The 14,155-nt window shown below is 33.4% G+C and overlaps 1 pseudogene; it reads left to right on the plus strand.

Annotated features, from left to right (window-relative positions):
- Positions 1-13,286: 13,286 nt before the first annotated feature.
- On the plus strand, positions 13,287-13,911 carry LOC109436027 (high mobility group protein B2 pseudogene; annotated as a pseudogene).
- The last annotated feature ends 244 nt before the right edge of the window (positions 13,912-14,155 follow it).

Below are 14,155 nucleotides of genomic sequence, written 5' to 3' on the forward strand. Positions count from 1 at the left end.
CTCCTTGTAATTCCCTAAATGTCTATTTTTGAGCCATTTTTAGAAGCCCTTCTAGATTCAAGCATAGCAATTGAACCATATTTGTCAGTTTGAGGAATTTTCAATATCAGGAGTTAAAATAAAAACAAACAAAGGTAGAATATTGTTGTGGGTGATACACAGGAAGAGAAATTGGCCTAAAAAGACATTATATAATTTTACAAAATATAACTATTGGCACTGTACCTTTTTCTATGTTTTATTTCCTTTTTCCTCCTAAACTTGCTGCCATTGTTTTACATTCTATTCTAAATACTATTGTCCTTCTTTTTTTGTTTCCTTTGTTTTTTTTTTTGTTTTTTTTTGCCCCATCTGGAGAAATGTTTCATCATACATTTAAATGACTGATATTTAAATAGAATGATTACACACATATATCTCCTGAAAAATAATGTATCCTAACTAGCTTTCAAGTACTTGTTAAGCTGCTTGTTGCTTTTGTCACAATTTGATTACTCCTTTCCAGTAAAGGAAAATGAAAGAAAAAAAAAAAAAAAAACACAAAAAGCAAAAAACAAACAAACAAAAAAAATCCAGAAGGCATTCAGACTGATTGTCCTATTTTTAAGGTGTAGAAACAGATCTTGAGTATAACATGACTTCATAAAGAGTCACTTGAGGGTCCCTGGCCTATGTTAATTCAACCAACCATTTGTGGGAACAAGAATTCCAGTCAACAAGGGACAGCCAGATAGCTCAGTTGGTTAGAGAGTGAGCTCTCAACAACAGAATTGCCGGTTCAATTCTCACATGGGATGGTGGGCTGCACCCCCTTAAACTAAAGACTGAAAAATGGCAACTGGACTTGGAGCTGAGCTGTGTCCTCCACAACTAGAATGAAGGAGAATGACTTGGAGCTGATGGGTCCTGGAGAAACACACTGTTCCCCAATATTCCCTAAAAAAAAAAAAAGAAAGAAAAAAAAAGAATTCCAAGTAACAAAAGCCATACAACCCTTTGAAATGGGGTACTACAGTGCCATGCTCTCTGTGGGACCTCAGCAAATATTTGTTGATTTTAATTACAATTATTTCCAAGGGGTATCCATCCCATTTTAAGTGTCACTTCATTTAAGAATAACATTCGCTTCGATTTTTCTTTCATAATTATTTCAAGACCTTGTATATGTGTCCCTTAAAAATTTTTGTTAGCTTTATATGTCCTAGTTTCTAGGTTTTTCCAACTAAAGTTACAAGAAAAACAAAATCTTGGTTATGTTCTTGGCTGATATAGATTATAGTATAGTTCTGTGATTACATTTTTAAAACATCTGTATTATGTATGTCCTTTGGAGCCAATCCATTTTATCAGTTAATTATGTAATTAGGGCATTTTTTTTCATGATATATTATGCACTTCATAGAATGGAATAGCTTCTTCAAAACCATTCTGGTCTAACATATAATTAAGTAATTAAGTTTGATGCTCAGTGAAGAAAATACCCTTTGAATAATTAGTGAAAAAGACAGACCACCAGCAGTATGCAATGTTTTCTTTCACAGATTCATTACTGAAAACATAATGTATCATATGATAATACACATTCCTGATTACCATAATATGAAAATGATGGAATGATATTTCTGACTGTAATGAAAACATCAGGAGCAATTTATTCACATATAAATTTAATTTCCACATAGTAGAATCTAGAAAGCTTTAAGAAAATCTAAGATTCATTTGGTTGTTTAAGGAAAGAATGAGGTGAGTTTTTTAAGACAATATTAAAATACTTCTAGTTTTAAAAAACTAGAAAAATGATTAAAAGTCCACCCCTCCCCCCAAAAAAAAGAAAATAATAAAAGTTTTCTCAGAAACAGATTATGGTTCTAAGGTTTCTGTGTGTTTTTTCTAGATCCCATTTTTAGTTTATTTTTTAATATTAAAATTAGTTTTAGGAGTAACAGTAGATTATTTATGTTTAAGAATTTATTTTTAACAATGATATCATTTTTAGATAAATGAGTTTAGAGGGGAATAAGGAAAATAATATAAATTAAATAGTTTATAAAGAATATTACTACAATTTTGTTTCAGCCTCAGTCAGAATTATTTATTTTTACAAATCATTAAAACACTGACCAGAGAGTATTTAGCTCTAAATATTAAGTTAAGAAAATTCCTGGATTATTTCATATTCTTTCAGTGAGAACCAATGATTCTATTTTTTTAATAGCACTTAAGACAGACAAGTGTCCATGCAGCCAGAGACAAGTGTTCTCGGACCTGAGTAGATTCCTGAGCTTTGAGAGTTATTAAGTTGGTGCAAAAGTAACTGTGTTTTTTGCAATTTTTAACCTTTTAAACCGCAATTACTTTTGCACCAACCTAATATAAACCCATTCGTGGCACATTGCTCTACACAGTTTGGAAAGATACTCAGCACAATATGATCAGTTCAGTTATGGTCACGGTATAGAAAAGAGGCTGAATACATTGTCTGTGGGGCTTAGCAAAGGCTTCAAATAAACAAAGAATGATTAAGACGGTTCCAGGCAGGGGAAAAAGAATAGAAAAGGACATTGTAATGAGAAAGACAACACTTGTAATGACTCAGATGATGATAAAGCATCTCATGCTCAGAGAACTGCAAGCAATTTTTAAATTGCAAGTATGTTGAAAGGACATTGGGATTAAAGTCACCTATGACAGGAAACGAGGTCAAAACATAAGCAGAATCCAAATCTTAGAGGACCTTTATAAACAATTTGAACATTCTTCTCTAGTTATGGGAAACTAACACATGGTTTTAAGCAGGAGATTGGAATGACCAGAAATATAATTTGACATTTCATAATAGAAAATAAAGAAGAACTAATTGGAGAAGAGAGAGACTTAAAGTGCAGTATCCAATTGTCAAAACAATAGTTCAGAAAGAGAAGTTAAGTTCTAAAATAAAGAAGTTTCAGTGGGAATTAGAGTAAAAGGATACATATTTCTGAGTGATTTCAGAGCTACAATTGAGAGGACTCAGACAGATGACATAAAGGAGAGACTGTGGTATCCAGCCTCCAAAATAGCCCCACATTGATCCCCACATTCTGGTATTCACAGCCTCTTGGAGTTCGCTCCCATGTTTACCAAAATTGGTCTCTGTGCCCAACAGAATACAGAAGAATTGATGGTGTGTCCCTTCCGAGAAAAAGTTATAAAAGATCATCCCACTTGGGCAACAGTCTCTGTTGGAACATTTTCTCTGGGGGATGCCAGCTGCATGTGATGAAGAGCTGTATGCAGAGGTTCACATGGAAAGGAAGTGATGTGCACGCCAACAGCGTCATGGATGACCTGTCCTGGACACAAATTTTCCAACTCCATTCGAGTTTTCAGGCAAGTGAGAGCCCTGTTAACAGCACAACTGTTACTTCATAAAGGACCTGAGGCAGCACACCCAACAAAATATTCTTCACTATGTTTTAAGCTGCCAAGCTTTGACGCAATTGGCTATGCAGAAAGGTAACCATTAAAAAGGGAAATAAGAAACAGTGCATGATTTTTCTGGTTTGTGCAATTAAGAAGAAAATGCCACCATGAAGGAAAGCATTTTAAATATCAGAGTGGATGAATAATGGCCAAGGGGATAAACTAAGTTGTCAGCTAAGAGGATTTGTCAGTAGGTAATTTGTCAGTTGATGGAGAGCTCAAAAGAATGATCTAAACTAGAGATAATCATTTGCCTAATTAATAAGTAAGAAAATATATTTGAGAAATGAATGGACTTATATTAAGTAGTTTCATAGCACATATATATATATATATATATATATATATATTTAATAGCAATTGGGTTGCTGTGCTGCTATGAAACTACCTAATATAAGTATATATATATATATATATATATATATATATATATATATATATATATATACATACATACATTTATCAGGGTGACAATGGTTAGTAAAATTACATAGGTTTCAAGTGTACAATTCTGTAAAATATTATCTATAAATCACATTGTGTGTTCACCACCCAGAGTCAGTTCTCCTTCTATCTCCATCTGTTTGACCCTGTTTACCCTCATCTACCATCCTCCTCGCCCCTTATCGTCTGGTAACCACTAAACTCTTGTCTCTATCTATGAGTTTTTGTTCCTTTGTGTTTTTTCTTCAGTTTTATATCCCACATATCAGTGAAATCATACGGTCCTTGACTTTTTCTGTCTGATTTATTTCTCTCAGTATAATAGTCTTAAGATCCATCCATGTTGTTGCAAATGGCAGTATTTCATCTTTTCTTATGGCAGAGTAGTAGTCCAGTTTGTATATATACCACATCTTCTTTATCCAGTCATCTATCGAAGGACACTTTAGTTGTTTCCATGGCTTGGCCACCATAAATAAAGCTGCAATGAATATCTGAGCACATATATCTTTACAGATAAATGTTTTCAGACTTTTTGGGTAGACACCCAGGAGAGAGATTGCTGGTTCATATGGTTATTGAATATATTTTGAAGGAGGAAAATGTGTAACATCTCCCAACTATATGATGAATAATGTCTAAACTCATTGGCTTTAACTTAACTTCCCAAATTAAGTATTTCTACTTAATAATTTATATGTATTGTATGTTTTATCAAATCTGTGTTGCTATTATCACAGTTTCCCACACAAATACTCTCAATTTTTCTTTTTTTTTCCCTTATTGGGTTTCCTGCTAACAATCAATTTTACCAATCAATGTTATTTCTACTATATGTCCCCAATTCAAAGACATGTCTTTTATAAAACCTCCCTAAGTCTCTCCAAGAGAATGTGTTGTCCCTCTTTTGAATGCTCAAGCACAATGTATGCTACCACTAAAATACATATTACAGTTGGTCTTATGTCACAGGTACTGTGTAGTTCTCCAATTAAGTTTTTGGAGGCATAGACTATGTTTACTTATTTTAATATCCAACAGAAAACTAGGATGTCTCACATGGTAGATCTTAGTCTCCAAATGAATAAATACATGACATGTCTCAACTTCACAAACATGTCAGCTGACCTCAAAGCAATGGGTTATTTCAATAACATAATTTCACTTTGGAGAGGGTCCATCATCCAGTTAGTATCTTTTTCTGATTCTAAAAATAGATTTAATCAGATAGAACTTTTCTCAAATGTAGATCATTTTTACTCTTGATATCAAAGTGAGTCAGCAGCTGCCAGTCAAAGGCACACATTTTGTTGCATTTATTACTGCCAACACATGTGCAACATATTCAAGTAGCTGTTACACTAATTGAGTTATTTATCTGGGTAACAGCCTATAATAAGGGCATTTACTAAAATTTGGAACAATATGTGTTATTTAAATTTTCTCAAAAATATTACCCTGTAATTCAGCTCTGGCAGGACAAATTATCATATATATGAATGATTGATTGCTACATTCTATTGTCACATATAATTTTAATATATAATGGCAATTTTAAAGTGTCAAGGCTGGTATGACCAGTTTATAAACCTTGAAGGGCTACTATTTAGATACCAATTATCCATCAGTAGCTTCAGACTCACTTTCAAGAAGATTTATTTAAAATACAGCATCATGTAACCTCTGCACCAGCTTAAATAGGAAATACAGAAAGAACCTCAAATGATCTTCACTATGCTACAAATGTGTCCCGCCAAGCTTTATGAGCTGACGGAATCAGTTCCTGACTATATCTGCTGTATTGCACAATCCCAGGGAATACCCTTCATATCATACACAGCTTGAATTATGTACTTTGGAGCTAGACAGTGACGGGGATCTGCTCAAGAGCCCATGTTGGAACACAGTTTTAGATTGATGTTATGTAATTTCTCTGATCTGAGTAATTTATAAAAACATGCTAAGAATATGAACATGAAGAATGTGTAAGTCAACCTTGAATTCTATTTTGATCTTTAATAAGAAAGTGCTGATTGCATATAAAAATATATGCTCTTGGTAGTACAGATTTTTCATGTGTATTTAATTTGTGGGTTTTACTTTTTTAAAACCTATCTCCTCTTAATCTGTTATCATATGAATGGCAAATCTAAAACAGTAAAATATTTAAGTGAGAATATATAGTAGTCCTAATTCAAGAAAAATATTCTGCTAATTTAAATTACTATTACATCTTATTGAAAATTGAAGGCCATTACAGAGTCTATAGTTTTCATTTTAGCAGAAATGAAGGTGAAAGTACTTGTTTACTTTGTTTGTTTGTTTTGTAAGAGAGTCAAAATACAGAAGCATAAAAATAGCCAAGTAATTAGAATGTGTATAAGTATATAGATTTGGGAAATATATATTTTTATATTTTTTGTCCCATTTTGTTTCATTGTATAAATGTGTGTGTGTGTGTGTGTGTGTGTGTGTGTCTGTGTGTGTGACAGAGAAAATAGAATGTTTTTCTAAAATCTGTATCACAGACAACTGGAGAGGGCACATGCTTTCCCAGCAAAACCGAATTAAGAACATATCATTTTATTCATATATTTGAATGAAAATTATTACTGAGTTAATCTGGACCTTTCTATTTTTAAGGTTGTAAAACATAAAATCCTTATTTTTCCCTGGTGATAAATGTTCTTATTTTGATTGTAGTGAAGTTGAAAAATTATGGTTAACTTACTTTTATGTTGAAGTTTTAAATTATCTTTATTGAGACTTATGCACAGTTAGAGGTATAGAGTAAATTCATCTGACATTTCTTTATCTTTCCTATGATTTGGGATTTGGGATATTTCATCTTTTCTTTGGTCTTGAAGCTGGTTGTTTTATTTATTGTTATGCTAATTGTAATATGAGCCTTTAGTAAAAAAAATAAATCTCTGTTTTGGGCGAAATGTTTCTTTTATATTTGTCTTCAGTAATTCAGTGATTATTCCATATGTACAAATTCCGTTTGCTGTGTTTTGTTCCTATCTGTGATATTTTGAGCTTTTTCTCTTCCTCTCTAAATTTTTCTATAAAAAAATATAATTATCTTTATTGAAGTACACTATATTCTCTGATTTCGTATAAAGTATTTCTACAGACATTCTTATATTTCTTAGGAACATTATTCAATATTAATTTCAATTGCTTAAAATTCTTCTAGACAATTAAAGTATTATTTATTGACCCATCACTTGGTGAAGGTTTATTCTTCAACTCAAAATTGAGTACAATTGGATTATGATCTGATAAATTTGTTGTAAGAATATTGAATTTTTCTGTCTTTAAAATTCTCCCTTGGGCAGTAAACAATAATCAATTCCACTGTGTCATTTATTTATTACAGAAATATGTAGAGCCTTTTTCATTAAGATGTTTTCAATCCTCATGGTTCCAGTTGCAATATAAAATTATATTTTAGTTGGTTATAAGTTGCATGTTCCATTATGGTGTATCAATCTTTATAAATGACTAATGCACAAAAACAAATTTTAATTTGCAATGTCACTATTATACTTTTATTTTCTTTAAAAAATCTGAAAATGTAATCACTGTCCTGTTTCATTTTATAAATGGTCTGAGTCAAAATAAGTGTTCTAATGACTTCAAATTATAATATATGCTGGAGTCATTATTCATAGTTGAACATATTTTTATTTCTGTTAACTTCTGGGTTTCTCAGAATGACTGAAGGCAATAATTTTTTTATTTTATTTACTGAATTGGAGAAATACTCATGCTCATTAACAATCTCTAGTTATAAATTGGCATATCAAGGAATAAGTATTTGTATGAGGCCAAAAAGTAATGCAATGTAGGACCTTATGCAGGCTAATAATATGGTGTCATTTCTGAAATGTTTGTCCAATCTATATTTAAATGAGAGGTAGAGAATTATATGAGGATAGAGCAAAGAAGAAGGGCTATTGGTGGAGGACAGTTTTCTTTCATATGTCAGCATTGCTATAGACTGAATTGTGTCACTTACCCTCTACCTATGACCTCGATTCATATGTTAAAGCTCTAACTTCCAATGTGCCTATATTTGGATATAGCATTTCTAAGGAGGTAATTAGGGCTAGTTGAGGATATAAGGGTGGGATCCTGATCTGATGGGATTAGTTTATTTCAAGCAGAGAAACCAGAGCTCCCAGGACGCACACACTGCTGTTTGAGGACAGCCAGCCGCAAGCTCTTTGAAGAGAGCTCTGTCCAGAACCTGACCATCCTAACACCCTGATCTCAGACTTCCATTCTCCAGAACTGTGATATAGTACATTTCTGTTGTGTAAGCCACCCAATTTATGGTATTTTATTGCGTTAGTCAAAGCTGGCTCGTACAGGTCGGGATAATTAAGTTCTTGTAAAAGTTTATAATGGACTAGATTGACCATCTTCCAACAGGCAAGAAAGTCTTTGCTGTAATTTGAACATATAGTGGAACTGAAAGGGATGCCGCATTATATATCATCCATCTATATATTAGGTTGGTGCAAAAGTAATTGCGTTTTTTGCAATTATTTTTAACCTTCTAAACCACAGTTATTTTTACACCAACCTAATATATATACCTTGTATTCAGCTTTCTCAATTCAGTATTCTTCCAGTGATGTTTTAGCACTTTTGTATCTTAGGCCTCCTACCACACATTTCCACAATTTTTATCAATTCTGTCTGGCACTGTAGACTTCTAGTACAGACATTTCAACTGTCAATTAAAACATGGAAAATTTTATCACCAGCTCCTGAACTAATATCACATTTTAATATTAAAATGATGTCTCTCTGGTCATAGGTTAAGCAAACCAAAAATAACAACAATTATCATTTAATGAAAGAATAGTTAGTATCTTATTAATTTCTTTGTCCAAGTTTTCTGTTTATATAAATCTCATAGTTTGAATGAATTATTTCAATTATGATATATATTTAACAATGAAGTCAAACTTTATTAAAGGCAAACAAATGTCTTTGAATAACTTACCAGCTTCATCTCTGATTATCTTTCTTATTCCATACATACCACGGTTATGAATGTAGAAGACTGCAAAAGTGAACACAATTCTTAGCTCCTCTCATCAAGAATCATGGTCTATTGGTGGGATTTCAAATTGGTGCAGCTACTATGGAAAACAGTATGGAGATTCTTCAAAAAATTAAAAATAGAACTACTTGTGACCTATCAATTCCATTTCAATATATTTATCCAAGGAAATCTAAAACAGTAATTCAAAAAGATATATGCAACCCTATGAACATTGCAGTGTTATGGAAGCAACATAAATGCCCATCAATAGATGATTGGATAAGGAAGACGTGGAACATGTATACAATGGGATGTTGCTTGGCCAAAAAAGGAATGAAATATTACCATTTGCAACAACATGGATGGAACTAGAAGGTATTATGTTAAGTGAAATAAGTCAGACAAAGACAAATACCATATGATTTCACTTATATGTGGAATCTAAAGAACAAAATATATGCACAAACAAAACAGAAAAAGACTCACAGAAACAGAGAACAAACTGATGATTGCCAAATGGAAGGGAGTTTGGGAGGCTGGGTGAAAAAAGTAAAGTGTCTGAGTACCAATTGGTAATTATAAACTAGTCATGGGGATGTAAAGTAAAGCACAGGGAATATAGTAAAAAATATCACAATAGCTATATATGGTGCCAGGTGGGTACTAGACTTATCTGGGGGATCACTTTGTAAATTACATAAATGTCTAGTCATTATGCTGTACACCTAAAACTAATATAAAATAATATTGAATGTGAACTGTAATTGAAAAATAAAAATTAAAGAACAAAAAGAGAATCATGGTCTATTGCCCAGTGTCTTGAATCTGGTTGGTTTTGTGACTTGCTTTGGCCAGTAGAATGCAACAAAAACAACATTTGTAAATTCTGAATCTGAGTCACAAGAAGCTTTGTGTTCTGCTCTTGCTCTTGGAATCCTGCAATCCTCATATGAGTAAGTATGGACTGTTGGTGTATAAGTGATCACTGGAGAGAGACCCATTTGCCCCCAAGTCTGTTGGTGTATAAGTGATCACTGGAGAGAGACCCCATTTGCCCCAGCTCTTTCAGAGGAATACATTAGAAACCAGTCAGCCCAAGCCAGTCCATAGCGGACCACAGATTTGTAAGTGAACTTAACAAAGACCAGCTGACATAAGCTGAAACCCTAAAGAACCACTCAACTGAACCCAGCACAAATTTTTCTCCTGAATAACTATGTGTTAAATGTCTGTTGTATTAAGCTACTAAATTTTGAGTTGGTTTGTTACACAGCAAATGCTAACTGTTGTAGAATTGTTTCCTTTTGCTAGATTACTCTCTCCTTTATGCCCTCTCTTATCTTCCAGTTAACCTTCAGAATTCAACTCTAATGACCATTCAATTCCAATATTTCCCCAGTACAACTTTCAGGAGGATATTCTATTTTGTGCTACTTGTCTAATCTTGTACCAATATCTGTGTATAGGAATGAGACCCTCTGACTGGCTAGGTCTGTGTCATGTTGAACCATACATGAAGCTAGGGATACTCGTATGCCATGATTAACAGGGCAACAAAAACCATGTGGAATAAAGTAAGAATTTATTCATAAATAAAATTTATTTATATGAACAAATAAACAAATATGGGGTAATCTTTCTAGTGAATGGGAGATTCAAACTAATCTAGGTTGTGAAAAGCAATCACCTCTACAATCTATGTCTTTCCCTTCCTTGTGTGTGTATGTCAATCTGGGCATATTTTTATGTATCATATGTTAGGGTACTTATCTGCCTCTTTCTTCACACATACCTATCAGTTCCTTGCAGTTAAGGACAATGTTGTACCCTCAGAAATTAACACAATGCCTGACACATTTTAAGAAATCAGATATTTGAAAAAATTATAAATGAATGAATGTATCATTAACTTTGCTTACATGTATTTTTATCTTCACAACCTAGCAAATTATTTATTATTTTAGATGTGAAAAAGGATTTATTGACGTTAAGTAAATATTGAAAGTAAAAGTCATTTGAAGAATCTTTCTTAAAAACACAAATGTTCACTAATAAAAACGGATGTGGGAAAGAATAAACCACATGCAAGATGCCCGGCAATGTGATTGTCAAAGATCTCCACAGGTGAACATTATGCAACTCCTGGAGCTTTCTCTGCCCCCATTCCTAACCATGCATTAAATGATAAATTTGATAGTAGAGATTATCATATTAATCTTATTAGAGTAGTTGTAAATTAAACATAATAATAAAGGTAAAGTTCCTAGCCCATGCACTAAACAAAAATGATAAAAATACTATCCTCATTATTATTTCTTTAAAATTGCTTTGTAAACCACACTTAGAATAGAAAGTAGAAATAGTTTACAGTCTGAATTATTTCTGTTAAAAATGTGCTAGATTGAACAAAATCCTTCAATTTCAATGATTATCTTTCCCAACTATTGAACATAATCACTGAACAATTCTTGAAACACTCTGGGACTAATTGGTAGCTGAAATGACTAATTTATAAATTCTTGAGAAGATGGACTATGCATTGTCAATTTACATAGTTCTTTCAAACTTAAAATCTCCATGTCCAGTAGTTCAGTTGCACTGATGAAGATAACTATATTTTTAAATAAAACTAAATTTTTGGTGTTTTTATTCTCAGAATAATGAGATATTTAAAGCATCTTGTGGGAGTCAGTTTTACTCCAATGCATTTTTACTTTAAATTCCCTGAGCCACATGGGTTAATAATACAAGCGTTTTTTCCAACATCTTATACAATTTTCAAACATAACAAAATCAAAAGAATTATACAATGAACACCCTTGTATTACTACCTATATTTTTCAATTAACATTTTGAATAGTTGCTTTGTGATATATCTATTCTATCCATTCCTCTATCTGTTCATTGATCCATCTTTTTCTTTGATGGATTTTAAAGTAAATTGCAAACTCTGGTACACTAAACCCTTCAGCATGCATATCATTAATGAATGTGACTTCTTTTTAAATTCTTCACATTGTGTGTTTTCACTACATGATGAAACACATTTCTTTTCCCGAAGGAGTTAAACTTTTTCTAGGCATAGGTCTATGAATTTTCTAGTCTCTCTGGCTGAAAAATCCATTTTTTTTACTCTCATTTAGCTATAAAATTGCAACTTATCCTCCAAATGTCAGCTCAAATTTAATTTTTTAGATATCTTCTCTATGTCCTAAGTCTAAACTAAATGCATCCTATTATTCTCTCTTAGGGCACCCTGTTGTTCTCAACATTGTACTTATTATTTGTTAGTTACTTGTTTCATGTAGGATTCCCTCAGAAAACTATACATTTAACAGTCCTCCACTGCATACTAAGCACCTAGCACGATGTCAAGCACATTGTTCCTGAAATATATCAGTCAGATAACTACATGCAAAATTACAAAAATTGTGAAAAACGAGCATAAAATTACAAAAATTGTAAAAGATGTACATACATTGAAGGGGTATGTGAACATGGAAAGATAGTGTTCTTGTTGAGCAGAAAACCTCAGTTCTCCTCACTTTCTCAGGAGACAGATGTATGTGTGTATGTGTAAATGAGTCCCAGATATTTTCTTTGTTTGTTATTTACCATTTTATAATAGGGCCATGCTCTCCTCTCCTTTCACCTCACATCTCCCAGTGTCTTCCCACAGCTCCTCAAAATGTGAGTACGTTTCTGGAATTGTCTCTGAATCTTTATACCAGGGGTGTCCAAACTGCGGCCCGCAGGCCAACTGTGGCCCATGATTCATTGTTAATTGGCCCGCAAATTCCAAAAATATATTTAGTTTACTTAAATAAACCAAGTGTGGCAATATGTACCTCGAGTGAGTGGCCTGCTGTTTGTCTATTTTACCGCATATGGCCCTTGTTGAAAACCATTGGAAAAAGTTTGGACACCCCTGCTTTATACGATCATTGAGGAGACAAATAACAAAGCCAGTAAAATAATCTCAAACATGGAAAAACAAAACAAAACAAAACAAAAAAAACATTTCTCTGGGCTGCTTCTCTTGTGAAGCATGTCTACCCAAAACATCCTCAACAGTGTTAATGTCCAAAAAAAAAAAAAAAAAAAAAAGATTGAAAAACAACAACCCTGCTTTTGGAAAATGTTGCATCTTTGCTGGCAGGGTATTTAATTACTTTCCGAGTATTCATTTCAATAAGTATACAAGAGGAAAAAAGCAAGGACAGTTCACACCAGAGCCCAGTGAAGGAAGTGTCTGTGGGATCCGGCTGCTCTGTGGGACTCAGGAAAAGCTATCACCAGGTAGCTGCCGTCTGTCACCATGGGTAAAGGAGACCCTAACAAGCCCAGAGGCAAGACGTCCTCGTATGCCTTCCTTATGCACACCTGCCGCAAAGTTCACAAGAAGAAACACCCACTTTTCCTTCGATTCTGCGGAATTCTCCAAGAAATATTCAGAGAGATGGCAGACTATATCTGCAAGGGAAAAGTCAAAGTTTGAAGATATGGCAAAAAATGACAAAGTTCACTATGACAGGGAGATGAAAAATTATTTTCTTCCCAAAGGTAGTAAGAAAAGAAAGAAAAAAGATCCCAATACTTTTAAAAGGCTTCCAGCTGCCTTCTTCTGTTTTTCTCTGAACATCGCCCAAAGATAAAACGTGAACACCCTAGTTTATCCATTGGGGATCCTGCAAAAATTTGGGTTCAACATGGTCTCAACAGTCAGCCAAAGATAAACAACCATATGTACAGGAAACAGCTAAGCTGAAGGAGACATTGAAGAGGATATTGCCCCATACCATGCCCAGGGCAAAAATGAAGAAAGAAAGAAGGGCCCTGGCAGGCCATTAGGCTCAAAGAAGAAGAATGAACCAGAAGATGAGGAGGGGGAGAAAACAGAGGAAGACAATGATGAGGAAGAAATGGGCGAAGATGAAGAATAAATTATCCTGCAACGATGTGTGTAGAGAGTTCATGTGTGCTTCGGCAATTGTTTTGCTAAGAATGTGAATACAAGCGCAGCTCAATATGAGGTGTAGAAAAACTGTACAGATTTTTGAATAACCGATAAGATTCGTTGTAGACAAAATGCTTTTTAAAAATGCAGGTGGTAGCTTTTTCAGGGGCTACTACAAAAAGTTAGATGTTAAAGCTTCTGTTGTTAAATGTTTCTAAATATTTAATGGT

The sequence above is a fragment of the Rhinolophus sinicus genome, chromosome 14, assembly GCF_057876585.1.
Source record: "Rhinolophus sinicus isolate RSI-liver-muscle chromosome 14, RSI-T2T, whole genome shotgun sequence".
NCBI classification, from domain to species: domain Eukaryota; kingdom Metazoa; phylum Chordata; class Mammalia; order Chiroptera; family Rhinolophidae; genus Rhinolophus; species Rhinolophus sinicus.